Source organism: Oryctolagus cuniculus, chromosome 7, assembly GCF_964237555.1.
Source record: "Oryctolagus cuniculus chromosome 7, mOryCun1.1, whole genome shotgun sequence".
In the NCBI taxonomy this organism is placed as follows: domain Eukaryota; kingdom Metazoa; phylum Chordata; class Mammalia; order Lagomorpha; family Leporidae; genus Oryctolagus; species Oryctolagus cuniculus.
This window is the reverse complement of record NC_091438.1, coordinates 122,644,193-122,660,606: the sequence shown is the minus strand read 5'-3', so window position 1 is coordinate 122,660,606 and position 16,414 is coordinate 122,644,193. Positions and strand designations below refer to the sequence as shown.

General features: G+C 41.9%; 1 long non-coding RNA gene across 2 annotated transcripts; it reads right to left on the bottom strand.

The window, feature by feature from the left end:
• Nucleotides 1-1,669: 1,669 nt before the first annotated feature.
• On the bottom strand, nucleotides 1,670-15,191 carry LOC127493617 (uncharacterized). Of its 2 annotated transcripts, none has more exons than XR_007924073.2 (3): nucleotides 15,002-15,191; nucleotides 4,062-4,164; nucleotides 1,670-2,596 (listed from the first exon to the last, which is right to left on the bottom strand). It is a non-coding gene; the product is annotated as an uncharacterized lncRNA (long non-coding RNA). The 2 variants fall into 2 exon arrangements; XR_007924074.2 differs by lacking the exon at nucleotides 1,670-2,596 and adding an exon at nucleotides 2,629-2,720.
• Between the last annotated feature and the right edge of the window lie 1,223 nt (nucleotides 15,192-16,414).

Genomic DNA, 16,414 nt, shown 5'->3' with positions numbered 1-16,414 from the left:
TCACCCACAGCTTGTTCAGGGGACAAGCATTCACCATTTGCAGAATATCTCTTCTGCATCAGGCAGGCTGTGCAGTGTCCTCTACATTCTCTCACTTGACCCTCTCAGCAATCCAGGAGGAAGGCGTGCAAAGCATTATCTTCATTTCACAGATGACAAGACTGAGTGACTTGAAACAGCCAGCAACTTCTAGCTGGGTTTTGATTCTGAATCTGATTCTATTGCCCAAAGCTGCAGCATTGAGATGGGCAGAACTTGGGCAATATTGAGGAAGCAGACCATTTGTATTGAAAGTGACTGCTAAACAAGAAAGGTCACCTTTTTATTTTAGCACTTATTTGTGTTCACAACTTGACTTTCTTAGCTTTGAATAAAAACCCTTTAACCAAGGACATGTTCATACAGTATATAAAAAGCGTGATTTAAACACAACCTACAGAAAACAGCCTACATTATCACAAAGTCACATTAAAATATGCCCTGAACTTTACAGATGAACTTCTAAGTGATGTCCTGATAGGATCATTCATTGATGATCTATTGCCTGTCTTTCATTTTCTCACTAATTGAAAATTCATACATGCCCTATAAAACATCACCATCCATAAACTGACACATCAAAAAGAAATGCCTCCGCTGAGCCAGATGGGCAAATGGTCAGATTCTTTTCCATTTCTCATTAACCCCTTTTTTTTTTATTATATTAAGTAACACCATTGGTTAAGATAATTAAATTCAGAGCAAAGAATGGGATTTAATTAACCACATTAAATATTAAATATCTAAGCCTGGTCCTCACATAGTTGAACTTAAGGGATCTTATTTTAGTTTCAAAGAAAAGCCCTATGCTCTATTTCTGAAGAAAAATGGGTATCCAAATTGTCACCCCCCAGGAATAATACAGTTTCACAGTCATGCTTATAGAATCTAAAAATGTTGCTGCCAAATCTATGATAGTTACCAGTCATCACCCCTGCTCCTTTTAAAGGTATCATTTTAGTGTGCTATAAGGGGATGGATACATTATTCAAAGTGTTAGCAGTTGGTGGAACCTTACCAATTCATATAGTTCATTCCACAGCCTTGAACAAGATCAGTCTTGAAACTTTCACAAATAGATGTACATCTTTAAATTGATCTCAAAAAAAATTCAAAGAAGGACATTCTACATACATTTTGTAGGCAACACTCACAGCACTGGCACAATGTATCTTCTAACATCTAATAAAAAGATTCATCTTGTTGGGAATAAGCCTGTTACCTTAAATCTCCAGGCAAACATACATAGTTTCTGTAGGTGTTTGCGGGGATGGTCCAACAAATCAAAAGAACGCAAAGATTATTAAATTTATTTCAGGTCCTACCGACATTATATTTTGCTTGGATGAAAAATTACATGTCATAGGAGGCTGACAGCATTTACTTAGTGTTATTTCTGTCAAAGTGATAGGAAGGGAAGAATACAAAAAAAAAAAAAAAAAGTGGTTGTGTCTATAACCATCCCACATCAGCACCACCAGCAACAAGAGTACTTCTGTTACTGAAGCTCAAATATTGATTAAGTGATAAAAATGAAATTTTTACTAACTTGGGTTGTTTAAATTTCTTTCATCAGGATAAATCATTATTTGTTAATTTGTAAGTGAAGCATTTAACCCCCAACCCCCACTCCAGAAGAACATTTAAAAGCGTGTTTGAAACTCACAGAGTTTTTTGGGACCCATATTCAGTCAATATTCAGGTGTGAATAACATAACTTTGTCAAAATTCAGCATGCAGTCGCCTTTTACCATAGATAACTCAGGAAACCCCTAGTCCTTGAAACTGTTTTGCCCTTACCCTGTAGGCACTGTTCATTTGTTCCTGAATGGACAACCGCTTGAAAACACACAGGGGCAAATATTGGTACATCTAAGAAAAAAGTGTTTTTTACTTTCACCTGTGTGAACTTAAAAATCATACCTGATGAAACAGCATGAGCAGCAAGAGTATGTTTTCTCAATAGAAGAATAATTAAAATCTTAATTTGAGACTATCCTGCCCGATCCCTTCATCAGCCTTCATGAGAGTTCATAGAACACAGGTGTATAATACCCTTACATCCTACATTTCTTTGTTCTTCGTGAAGAGAATAATAAAAGGAAATTATATTTTATTTCCATGAGCTAAAAGCAAGTTTTAATATTGTCCAAAAATGACTCATACCGTTCCTTTATCTTATTAGATTTTTGGCGTATTAGATAATGAGATAATTTCTCGTGGTACAGTATTTATGTAAGAATCATATTTCTCTGTGCAGATCACTTACAGAAGTGTCTGTTAACAGGGGAGAATGATGCATAATCAGCACTTAAGATTAAAATAGACCTGAGAACATAAAAGTGTTCCTTCAATTAAAGGAATAGCATTTCTCCAGTCACATCTTTTTTTGTTTCTGTAGCAGAATGAAAATGCTTAAAGTCACCCAACCCCAGGTTAATTGCTAGAAGGCTTTCCTACGCAAGTTCAGCTTAATCTACTAGTGGTTCAATTGCAGAGTGGACTCACAGGACACTCCAGTGTGCCATGTCATTACTTCAAAGTTTCCAATAAAATCCTTGAGGTTGAAGGAGTTGTTTCCAGAAAAAAAAAAAAAAAAAAAAACAAACATGAGGCTATAGCAAGTCTTTCCTATGCCAAGCACTACACGTTCACACAGCCCGAGTAGTGGTATCATCCTCCTTTTATATTGAACAAAAAGAGACACAGAGTGAATAGGTATTTTGTGCAAGTGAGTAGGAAGTGAAGCCAGAATTCAAATCCAGATTCTCTGACCCCCAAGGCCCTCAGTTATATCACCGTAGCTCCGAGCCAATTCTGTCATGATCAGAGCCAAAACAGTCACCAAGTGGTCCTCACTTCAATTGAGAGTAGAGATGAATCCAGGGAAAATTACATCAACCCACTATCCCTCGGGCTAACCCCCTCCTCAAATCTTGAATAGAAAAACAAACCAAACAACATAGTTTTATAAGCAAATTGACAAAAACTAAAGGTGATAGTTTTTTAAGTACTATTGCTCTGCAGTGTTTAAAATTAGTTGGATTGGCATTATGTCGTAGCAGGTAAAGCCACCACCTAGGACACCAACATCTCATATGGGCACCAGTTCATGTCCTGGTTGCTCTACTTAACTATCTAGCTCTCTGCTAGTGCACCTGGGAAAACAACAGAAGATGGCCACGTGCTTGGGTCCCAGTACCCAAGTGAGAGATTTGGATGAAGCTCCTGGCTCCTGGCTTTGACCTGGCTCAACCCTGGCCACTACAGCCATCTGGGGAAGTGATCCAGTGGATGGAAGATTTCTCTCCTCTTTCCTCTCTTTCTCTACCTCTCAGTAGCTCTGACTTTTAAGTAAATAAATAAATCTTTATTGAAAAATGAAATTAATTTGCTCACAGGTCTATTTTAGCCACCAGAAGTCATTGAGATAGAAAGGATTTGAGGATAGGACAACAGGCTAAAAATGTTAACAAGGCAATTTACTGCCTTTGGAGCTGGCCCCATGGGTCTCCTTAAGCAGTCAAGAAAGTGTGTGGGCCGGCGCTGTGGCTCACTAGGCTAATCCTCCGCCTTGTGGTGCCAGCACACTGGGTTCTAGTCCCGGTCTGGGCGCCGGATTCTTCCCGGTTGCCCCTCTTCCAGGCCAGCTCTCTACCGTGGCCAGGGAGTACAGCGGAGGATGGCACAAGTGCTTGGGTCCTGCACCCGCATGGGAGACCAGGAGGAAGCACCTGGCTCCTGGCTTCAGATCAGCACAGCGCACTGGCCATAGCGGCCATTTGAGGGGTGAACCAATGGAAAAAGGAAGACCTTTCTCTCTGTCTCTCTCTGTCTCTCTCACTGTCTAAATCTGCCTGTCAAAAAAAAGAAAAAAAAGAAAAGAAAAAAGAAAGAAAGAGTGTGAAACAATAGCACTTAGATGATACTGCTTTCCCTATCTGATCCTTTGAAACAATCCTGATACATAGCTTAATCCCCATTTTAAATATAACAAAAACAAACTCAGAGAAGTTAAATACCTTATAGAAGATTGCATAGCATGTAACAGAATTGGATACACAGATGTCATCTGGTTGCAAGTCAATGTCTTTCCATTAATAATGGCTTTCCATGTGACACCACCTGGATGTGAGATACAGCAAGGTGGGTGATTGAGAGAACCAACCTAAGCCTCGTCTACGTTTGAATCCTTACTCTGAATACCTGCCATAAGCCAGGTACTGACCTAGAGGTGTGACTATGACCTATTTGGTACATAACACTGTAGAGTATATTAGGAAACCAAAAGGAAAAATAGGAATGGAAACTTAGAGCTTTGATACAAAGACAAGACATATGGAACAATGATCTAGTCATGCCAGGTAGTCTCTGTGCTGGAGGGAGAATTTATGGAAACTGGAGGTCTGTGGGGAATAGGAGCAATATTCTGAGACCCAGGAAGGAAGGGGAGTGGTGGTCTGGTTGGAAAGAGGACAAGGTCAGGTGAAAGAAAGTTCTGGGTTTGGATCACTGCAGAAGTCATTTAATGTCTGAGATTCCTGATTCTAGAAGAGGGGATTAAAAAGTAAAGTATGTCAAGTCCTGGCACTCAACCGAGAGTAGCAGGAATTAAATAGTCCCTTCAAATGAGAGAGGGAAGCAGGAGTAGGGATACATATAGGAATAAGGTTTTGGGAATCTCAGTCTCATGGAACTTAAGCTGCTCTTGAAATACAGTAACTCCAGCGACACATCCCAGCAAGGGCTCTGATAGCCCCTCAGCAGCCCAAGATCCTATTGCTCCTTCCTCTAGTGCCTGGGCCATTCCACTCACCCATCCCTGAGATTCAGACAGCCAGGAGCTTCACAGAAGAGTCACAGGGACTCTGCCTCAGGGTGAAGTCACCTTGCCAGTGCCAAGGAACTGGGTAGGCAGCAGTGTGAGAGGAGAGCAGGCGCGTAAGAGGGAAAGGGTTGGATCTTCAGGCTGAGGCAGGGGACTGCTTTAGAAAAGCAGGGTACCACGGGGGCTTTGGGACAGGGAAGTGAGGGGCCTCCTCATTCACAAATACCCGGCAAAGGCTAATTTCCTTCTCTTGGCTGTAGGGACAAGAGTCAATGGGAAATGGATCCAATTAGATCATTTGTAAAGGGCAACTTATCCTCCCCTGCTTGTCACACGATAAGTCTTGTCATTATCTGCTTAATTAGCTATGAAAGGCCCTTGGAAGTTACTTCTGCCTTCTCACTGAATCCTTGGTAGAAAAAGGTCATTGAGTTGCCCAACATCCGTCCCACTCCAAATGATAAACTGCCCAGCATCTGTCCCACTCCAAGTGATAAACTCCTGATAAGCATTAGGGTTCTCCTCCACTCCCCATGTCCATGTCACTCAAAGTGCACGAATACACCTGCACCATCCACCTGTTTGGCTCAGGATCTACTGGGGAACCTCCCCAGACCACAGGCTGGGTTGAGGCTTCCTCGACAACTCCGCATCACCTTGCTTTCCTGTATCCCATCACACTTCACACACTGTATTTGTACTTGTGTATACTTGCCTCCCTGAGAACAGAGGAATTAGACATATCTCTGTCCTGGAAAAGCTCACAAGTAAGCAGAGCATACAAGGGCATGAATAGAGCTACAAGATATTTGGAGAACACAAAGAAAGAGCAGTTGGTTCTGACTTGGGCAGGTGGGTGAGGTTGAAGTATGAGAAGGCATTTTAGAGGTGCTTAGGAATCAGTTGTCTCTTGAAGGATGGCTCAGATCTGAACAGGCAGGCATTTGGGTGAGATGAAGAGCTTCCTACTGGGAGTGGTGGAAGTGGCCCAGGAGTCCAGGGACTGAAAAGAGCCCAGTGACATGGCAGTGGAGGGAGGAACGGAGCTGGGGTGAAAACTGAGCAAGGATCAGATCATCAAGGATCTTAGAAACCACAGGAAGCACTTTCATCTTTATCATAATTAATAATAATGGGAAGGAAGGGCCTTTATTCCAGTCAATGGATCACCTTCTCTCAGGTGACTAAGTTTAGGTGTCAACTTGGTTAGGTTAAGGGATACCCAGAGAGCTGATAAAATTTATGAGTGTATCTAGGAGAGTGTTTCTGGAAGAGACTGATACAGTAGATTGAACAGGGCAACAAAATGCCCAGCTATAAAACATCTTCCAGTCTCCCTGGAGGTGGTCACATCCTGCAGCTCTGGTCAATGAGATGAAAGTCACTGGTGAGTCATCAGGGGGCAAACTCGGGCCAGTGCTGTGGCACACAGTGCCGTATTGGAGTGCCGATTCCAGTCCTGGCTGCACTGCTTCCAATCCAGTTTCCTGCTAGTGATCCTGGGAAAGCAGTGGAGGATGACCCAAGTATTTGGGCCCTTGCCACCTATGTTAAAGGTGAAAGACAAGGATGAGGTTCTGGATCCTGATTTCTGCCCAGCCCAGACCCCTGACTATTGTGGCTATTTGGGGAGATATCTATCTGTCTATCTATCTCCCCCTCCCTCTTGAGTCACTCTGCTTTTCAAATAAATTTTTTTATTTAGAAAACTCATCTGACAACTGTTTTTCTTTTGCCATTGCCCTCTTCCCCCTCTTCCCTCTTCCTACTTGGAATGCTAATGTGCTGTCTCAAACTCCAGATGCCATGTTCCCGTCATGAAGATAATAGGTAAAAATCATGAGTGATAGATTAAAAACATACGGTGAGACTATCAGTGGCATTTCTGAGTTACTACAGCAACCCTGAATTGTCTCCTCTGAACTTCTTCTTATTTGGAAGAATATACTGCAGAGCTTCCCAAACAATGAACACCTTCTGATTTATGCACTCATTTTACTGCCACAATTCTCTGAACAGTCAGGTAGGGCCCTGGGCTGCTAGAACCCCCAACCCATTCATCTCTTCCCCCAACTAGCCTGTCCCTCTACCCTGTTGGGCCATGTAAATATTTTTGTATGTGTGCCACTGGGTAAAAGAGGTCACATGACTTTGTCTCACTAGTTTAAGTCTGATTATTGTTCTGTCCCATTTGGCCATCACCTGTTCCCTCCATCATCCAATGCCCTCCAAGTGTCCCATTACCAGGAGCTCCATCACCACCTGTCTTCATATTGTCATTGTCTTATTGCTCTCTGTGTCAGTCAGCCAAACATCTCAGACTCCTCATGGGTTACCCATCAAGTAACACCCATCTGCCTTTAAGCCCAGTGCTCGTTGGTGCCTTACTTCCTGCCATCACACTGACTAGACTATCCCAGTATCTTTCATCATCTTCCCAGCTTGAGGATCTCTCTCTCTCTCTCTCTCTCTCTCTCTCTCTCTCTCTCTCTCCTTTTTATCCTCTCTCTCCCCTCTTGCTTGCTTCCTCACTCTTGCTCATCATAATGGATGCATCCTTCCTTTCTTTTATCTCACTTTGGTGGGGAACAGTCCCACATACTCCTGTTTGGATCCCTAATAACTGAGTGAAATTGGTTTTTGGATTAACCAGCAAGGCCAGAATGGGCTAAGAAAACTTTACACTGCACTTTCAATGAGTGCCATTTAACTTTTTTTAAATTTTTATTTAATAAACATAAATTTCCAAAGTACAGCTTTCAGATTACAGTGGCTCCCCCCCCTTAACTTCCCTCCCACCTGCAACCCTCCCATCTCCTGCTCCCTCTCCCATTCCATTCACATCAAGATTCATATTCAGATTTTCTAGATCCTTGAGATGAATTGAAAGCTCATTTATTTGGTGCCTTTCCAATTTCTTGATGTAGGCACCTATTGATATAAACTTTCCTCTTAACACTGCTTTTGCTGTATCCCATAAGTTTTGGTATGTTGTGCTGTTATCCTCATTTACTTCCAGAAAGTTTTTGATTTCTCTTTTGATTTCTTCTATGACCCAGTGTTCATTCAGGAGCATGTTGTTCAATCTTCATGTGTTTGCATATTCTCTAGGGATTCCTGAGTTGCTAATTTCCAACTTCATTCCTTTATGGTCTGAGAAGCTGCATGGTATGATTCTAATTCTTTTGAATTTGCCGAGACTTCCTTTATGGCCTAGTACATGGTCAATCCTAGAGTACGTTCCATGTACTGCTGAGAAGAATGTAAATGCTTTATGTGTAGAATGAAAAGTTCTGTAGATATCTGTTAGAACCATGTGGGCTATAGTGTCATTTAAATCTACTGTCTCCTTGTTGATCTTCTGTCCTATTGATCTGTCTATTTCTGAGAGTGGAGTATTGAAGTCCCCCAGTACTATTGTATTGGAGTCTAAGTCTCCCTTTAAGTCCCTTAACAAATCTTTTAAATAAGCCGGTGCCCTGTAATTAGGTGCATATACATTGATAATCATTATATCTTCCTGTTGAATCGATCCCTTAATCATTATATAGTGCCCCTCTTTGTCTCTCTTAACAGTTTTTGTGTTAAAGTTTATGTTGCCCGATATTAAGATGGCTACGCCCACTCTTTTTTCATTTCTGTTGGCATGGTGTATCTTTTTCCAGCCTTTCACTTTCAGTCTGTATGCATCTTTGTTGGAAAGATGTGTTTCTTGTAAGCAGCAAATAGATGGGTAATCAGCCAAACGAGCAGCTGGTTTTTTGAAAAAATAAACAAAATTGACACCCCATTGTCCCAACTAACTAAAAAAAAGAAGAGAAAAGACCCAAATCAATAAAATCAGAGATGAAAAAGGAAACATAACAACAGACACTGCAGAAATAAAAAGAATCATCGGAAATTACTACAAGGACTTGTATGCCAGCAAACAGGGAAACCTATCAGAAATGGATAGATTCCTGGACACATGCAACCTACCTAAAGTGAACCAGAAAGACACAGAAAACCTAAACAGACCCATAACTGAGACAGAAATTTAAACAGTAATAAAGGCCCTCCAAACAAAAAAAAAGCCCAGGACCAGATGGATTCACTGCTGAATTCTACCAGACATTTAAAGAAGAACTAACTCCAATTCTCAAACTATTCAGAACAATTGAAAAAGAGGGAATCCTCCCAAATTCTTTTTATGAAGCTAGCATCACCTTAATTCCTAAGCCGGAAAAAGATGCAGCATTGAAAGAGAATTACAGACCAATATCCCTGATGAACATAGATACAAAAATCCTCAATAAAATTCTGGCCAATAGAATACAACAACACATTAGAAAGATCATCCACCCAGACCAAGTGGGATTTATCCCTGGTATGTAGGGATGGTTCAATGTGCGCAAAACAATCAATGTGATACACCACATTAACAGACTGCAGAAGAAAAACCATATGGTTATCTCAATAGACGCCGAGAAAGGATTTGATAAAATACAACACCCTTTCATGATGAAACCCGTAAGCAAACTGGGTATAGAAGGAACATTCCTCAATACAATCAGAGCAATTTATGAAAAACCCACGTCCAGCATCCCATTGAATGGGGAAAAGTTGGAAGCATTTCCACTGAGATCTGGCACCAGACAGGGATGGCCACTCTCACCACTGCTATTCAATATAGTTCTGGAAGTTTTAGCCAGAGCTGTTAGGCAAGAAAAAGAAATTAAAGGGATACAAATTGGGAAGGAAGAACTCAAACTATCCCTCTTTGCAGATGATATGATTCTTTATTTAGGGGATCCAAAGAACTCTACTAAGAGACTATTGGAACTCATAGAAGAGTTTGGCAAAGTAGCAGGATATAAAATCAATTCACAAAAATCAACAGCATTTGTATACACAGGTAATGCCATGGCTGAGGAAGAACTTCTAAGATCAATCCCATTCACAATAGCTACAAAAACAATCAAATACCTTGGAATAAACTTAACCAAGGATGTTAAAGATCTCTACGATGAAAATTACAAAACCTTAAAGAAAGAAATAGAAGAGGATATCAAAAAATGGAAAAATCTTCCATGCTCATGGATTGGAAGAATCAATATCATCAAAATGTCCATTCTCCCAAAAGCAATTTACAGATTCAATGCAATACCAATCAAAATACTGAAGACATACTTCTCAGATCTGGAAAAAATGGTGCTGAAATTCATATGGAGACACAGGAGACCTCGAATAGCTAAAGCAATCTTTTTCTACAAAAACAAAGCTGGAGGCATCACAATACCAGATTTCAGGACATACTACAAGGCAGTTGTTATCAAAACAGCATGGTACTGGTACAGAAAGAGATGGATAGACCAATGGAACAGAATAGAAACACCAGAAATCAACCCAAACATCTACAGCCAACTTATATTTGATCAAGGATCTAAAACCAATTCCTGGAGCAAGGACAGTCTATTCAATAAATGGTGCTGGGAAAACTAGATTTCCACGTGCAGAATCATGAAGCAAGACCCCTACCTTTCACCTTACACAAAAATTCACTCAACATGGATTAAAGACTTAAATCTATGACCTGACACCATCAAATTATTAGAGAGCATTGGAGAAGCCCTGCAAGATATAGATGCCAGCAAAGACTTCCTAGAAAAGACCCTGGAGGCGCAGGCAGTCAAAGCCAAAATTAACATTTGGGATTGCATCAAATTGAGAAGTTTCTGTACTGCAAAAGAAACAGTCAGGAAAGTGAAGAAGCAACCCACAGAATGGGAAAAAATATTTGCAAACTATGCAACAGATAAAGGGTTGATAACCAGAATCTACAAAGAAATCAAGAAAATCCAACATCAAAACAAACAACCCACTTAGGAGATGGGCCAAGGACCTCAATAGACATTTTTCAAAAGAGGAAATCCAAATGGCCAACAGACACATGAAAAAATGTTCAAGATCACTAGCAATCAGGGAAATGCAAATCAAAACCACAATGAGGTTTCACCTCACCCCGGTTAGAATGGCTCACATTCAGAAATCTACCAACAATAGATGCTGGCGAGGATGTGGGGAAAAAGGGACACCAACCCACTGTTGGTGGGAATGCAAACTGGTTAAGCCACTATGGAAGTCAGTCTGGAGATTCCTCAGAAACCTGAAAATAACCCTACCATACAACCCAGACATACCACTCCTTGGAATTTACCCAAAGGAAATGAAGTTGGCAAACAAACAAGCTGTCTGCACATTAATGTTTATTGCAGCTCAATTCACAATAGCTAAGACCTGGAATCAATGCCCATCAACAGTAGACTGGATAAAGAAATTATGGGATATGTACTCCATAGAATACTATACAGCAGTCAAAAACAATGAAATCCGGTCATTTGCAACAAGATGGAGGAATCTGGAAAACATTGTGCTGAGTGAATTAAACCAGTCCCAAAGGCACAAATATCATACGTTCTCCCTGATTGGTGACAACTAACTGAGCGCCAAGGGGGAAACCTGTTGAAGTGAAATGGACGCTATGAGAAACAGTGACTTGATCAGCTCTTGTCCTGACTGTTGATGTACAATGTAATACTTTATCATTTTAGTATTTTTTTGTTTTGTTCTAGTACTATTGGTTGAACTCTGTAACTAACACACAATTATTCTTAGGTATTTAAATTTTAACTGAAAAGTGATCCCTGTTAAATATAAGAGTGGGAATAAGAGAGGGAGGAGATGTACAATTTGGGACATGCTCAATCGGACTTGCCCTAAATGGTGGAGTTAGAAACGTGCCAGGGGATTCCAATACAATCCCATCAAAGTGGCATGTACTTAAGGCATGCCCTTAAGGCATTCGGATCTGGCTGAAGAGCCCATGAGAGTATTTTAGGTATGGGAAGCCAAGATACTCTGGGAAAAAAAAAAAAAAAAAGGAAGAAGACCTAAATGAAAGATCTCTGCGAGTGAGATCCCAGTGGAAAGAACGGGGCCATCAAAGGAGATGCCTTTCTCTGAAGGGAGGAGAGAACTTCTACTTCGAATATGACCCTGTCAGATTAAGATTGAAGTCAGCGAACTCAAAAGGCTTCCGTAGCCTTGGCAACTCATGACAAGAGCCTAGGGAGATTACTGACGCCATAAACAAGAGTGTCAAATTGTTAAGTCAACAACAGGAGTCACTGTGTACTTACTTCTCATGTAAGGGTCTGTCCTTAATGTGTTGTCCAATGTGAAGTAATGCTATAACTAGTACTGAAACAGTATTTTACACTTTGTGTTTCTGTGTGGGTGCAAACTGATGAAATCTTTACTTAATATATATTAAATCGATCTTCTATATATAAAGATAATTGAAAATGAATCTTGATGTGAGTGGATGGGAGAGGGAGCGGGAGATGGGAGGGGTGCTAGTGGGAGGGAAATTATGGGGGGAAGCCATTGTAATCCATAAACTGTACTTTGGAAATTTATATTTACTAAATAAAAAAATAAAAAATAAATAAAAAAAGATTCATTTTCAATTATCTTTATATACAGAAGATCGATTTAGTATATATTAAGTAAGGATTTCAACAGTTTGCACCCACACAGAAACACAAAGTATAAAATAATGTTTGAGTACTAGTTATAGCATTAATTCACATTGCACAACACATTAAGGACAGAGATCCTACATGGGGGTAAGTGCACAGTGACTTCTCTTGTTGACTTAATAATTGACACTCTTGTTTATGGCGTCAGTAATCACCCTAGGCTCTTGTCATGAATTGCCAAGGCTATGGAAGCCTTTTGAGTTTGCCAACTCAGATCTTATTTAGACAAGGTCATAGTCAAAGTGGAATTTCTCCCTTCAGAGAAAGGTACCTCCTTCTTTGATGGAGTACCCTTTAACTTTGAACCTGTTTTCTACTCTGGTCTTCTATGGCCGACTCCCTCCTCACTGACAGTCATGTTGTCCTCTCAGGAGCCTCATTATAATTCTTGTAATCAGTCTTCCAGTGTCCCCTATTCCCTGACCTCGGATACACTTTTCTTAGTCTGAGCCTCAGATAGGAACAATCCAGCCCAAGGAGGGATAGGTTCTATGCCAACCCGGGATTCAGCTACACATCAGAAGGGCATGGAATGGGTACACAACCTTGAGCTGCCTGCTACAGAATGAAGGATTAAGTTCTCTAGGCCTCAATCTCCCCATTTGTAAACGGAAGAGCAGGATTACCTGGTGTCAACCTCATTGATGTGACACCTGGAGGAAACAGGGCAGGTTTGAGTCCATTAGAATCAGTACAGAGGCCGGGGAGGGGAGATGTGGGTGGAATTTTCACCCAGATGCTGAAAGCTTTCCCACAAACAACCACACCACCCCCAGCAATGGAAGCTCCTGTCCGCCGGCACACTTCAGAGAAGGCATGCATGAGGCCTCACTAATCCAGCTGCTGTGGGATCAGGGCAGATACACTCAGCCCACCCACATTTTTCCACCTGCTGCTGCTGAGGTGAAGATAGGTGGCTCTGGTGGGAGCCCAACCAGAAGGCAGAAGAAGGACTTAGACCCTAGACCACCGGGCAGCCTCAAGACAAGGAAGCTCCACATTCCCTTGAGACCAGGCTTATGCCCCAAATGTGTCTTCCAACCCCACCTCCACACCCAGTGCAACCCCACAACTCTCCTGAGCTCTGCTTGGAAAGCAACAAAGAAAGAAGTCCCAGGACCATAAACTGATAGGTGAGCAAAGGAGTAAACCACATCTATTGAGAACTCACTGTGTGTCAGACACAAACTGTTTCTTGTAAATACTCCTCAAAGCACACTAAAATTCTGTCCAAAACTACATCGGTTCCAGTTCTGGGTGATTTCATCATGCACATAGATTGTTCTCCCAACATCCTGGCTCTCAGCCTTCTCTTCTCCTTCTACCTCAGTTACTTCCTCCCTTTGGCCTTAATACCTCAATTCCAATTTCAAGCATCCCCTTGTCAATGCCTACCTCGCATCTCACTCCCTTGAACACCCTGACTCAAAATTACCCTTCAATGCCCTTGGGACCTTCAACCTACTTTTTGCTGTCCCTTCCCCCAAGTGTGTCATCTCTTCCCTTCCTGCCAATTTAAATTCCATATAAGACAAATGATGCTTCCTTTGCATACACTCTCATCTTCCCTACCCCTCCCTCACTTCAGTGCACTCTTTTGTCTCAACCAAAGCTCTCTATCTTCTCTGAGCCTGCACCCCCATCTCTGACATGCACTGCAATAGAAAAACATGTTCATTTTGACCGGAGTCTCTTTAGTGACCACCAGCCTCACATGGGTCCTAAAATAGCCTGAAGCTCACACTGTATTTCTCTAGTTCTCCCCTCTAGGTGTTTTCCTACTTTCTCCTGTTTTCTTCAAACTTCCTACACCTCATCTTCATTTTTAGTGGAAAATCCAGCCTCCTGTTTCACTGAGACAATTGAAGCAATCAGAACAGGACTCCTACTTTCCGGATAAACTCCGTTGTCAATTCTACCTGTGTATGGGAACCCAGCCCTCTCACCTACTCAAGAACATTGATCCAATGGTCACCTTTCTTGTCCTGCAGCATCATGTTTTCCTCTCTACTGGATCATTTCCATAATGATACAAAGATACTGTTACTTTTCCCACCTTGAAAAAAATATTCCCTCTTCCAGAAGGCACTGTAGCACAGTTGTAGCACATGCTTGGGATACCCGCATCCCATGTTGGAGTGCCTATCCAAGTTCTGGCTACTTCACTTCAAATCTAGCTTCCTGCTAATTTTCCTGGCAGCAGCAGATGATGTCTCAAGCACTTGAGTCCCTGCCACCCATGAAGGAGATCTGGATGGAGTCCCTGGCTCCTGGGTTCAGCCTGGCCCAGTCCTGGCTGTTGAGGGCACTTGGGAAGTGAGTTAGCAGACTGAAGATCACTCTTTGTCACTTTATCTTTCAAATAAATAAATTTTAACACCCCCCCTTACCTTAATTCCTATTATTCCATTTCTCACCTCCTTTTCTAACCAAGTCCCATTTTTAGTAGCTTTGATATAGACTTTATCAAGGCCTGAGATCTCTTCTTGAGCCCAAAGTTCCTCTGTCTCAGTGTGGTATGTACAAGTCTACTCCTTTCTAAAGATTAACTCACCAAATTAGCAGATTGGTGCATAGGTTGTGTTGGTCCTGTGGGACTTCAGATTGAAGCCCTTTGAATTCATTTATCTCCCCTATAGCTAACATCCTGATGCTAAACTTTAACTGAAACGTTCTTCAGGAACTTTAAGCTCTGCTCGAGAAAAGTAATAATCATTGTGCTCATAGACCCCAGATGGGCTGGTGTCCACCTTGCTATCACAGCATCTTCAGAACTTGCCAGGCTTCCATTGCTGATCCAACAAAGGAAAGCCATGAATGCTGCAGACCAACCAGAGACTCACACACAAGCTGATCACACACTGTTCAAGCCCCACTGTATTAACAGAATCCCTGTAATGTAAAAGTATGACCCAGCCTCTTGTCTGTCCCCCTTAGCACAAGGTGTCCTTGCCTGTTTATCAAAATGAATTCACTCACTTGAGGGAGTGATACAGCTGGCCCTACAAGGTTCTAATCACTGGATTCAGGAAGTCATTTGCTTCTCCAGTAGATAGGAACCTTGATGGCCAGTATTGTCTTAGGGTGGTTTGTGTCGGGCAATTCCAGGTCAGGCGGAATGTAGCCATCACCTTCACATAGCCGCCAGATCAACTGGAGCCCACCTGGCAACCATAAATTTCCTAAAGAACATGGCATCACTGACCAATCAAAGGAAGGTCATGAGCACCACTGACCAATCAGGAAATTGGACACCAGCTGATGACACACCTCTTAGAACCAATTTCAGTTTATAAGAACTTTTACCTCTAACTTCTTGGAGAGCCCAGGGAATTAAACAACAGCTACCTGGCTCCTTGGCCTGTGCTTTGCCATAAACACCTACTTTCTTCCATCAACCTGATGTCAGTGATTGGCTTTCTGTGTGTTGGGTGAGCAGACCCAGATTGGGGGTTCTAGAGCAAGCCTCCAATTTGTTTGGGATGTTGTTTGCAACACCTTTAATCCCTCGGGAAGCCCGCGAATTGAGCATCAGCTGCCTGCATCATTGCTCTGTGCACAGCGAATAAACTCCACTTTCTTCCATCACCTGGTGTCAGTGACTGACTCACAATAGGCAAGTGGACCCAGGTTGGTGTTCAATAGCGCATTCTCCAGCAATTCTTGGGGAGCCCTACAGCACCTTCAACAAGAAAACATCTTAGAAATACAGTGCTATGCCTACGGGGAAAGCAGGATACACAGCAGACTCATAGAATGGCAAATGCCCTAAACAGCACTCTGGCTTCAGAATCAACCCTTAAGGATTCGGATCTGGCTAAAAAACACATGAGAGTCTCGCAGGCATGGAAAGCCAAGGCACTGTGAGAAAAATGACCTGAATGAAAGATCTCGGTGAATGAGATCCCAGTGGAAAGAACGGACCATCAAAGAAGGAGGCACCTTTCTCTGAAGGGAGGCAGGAACC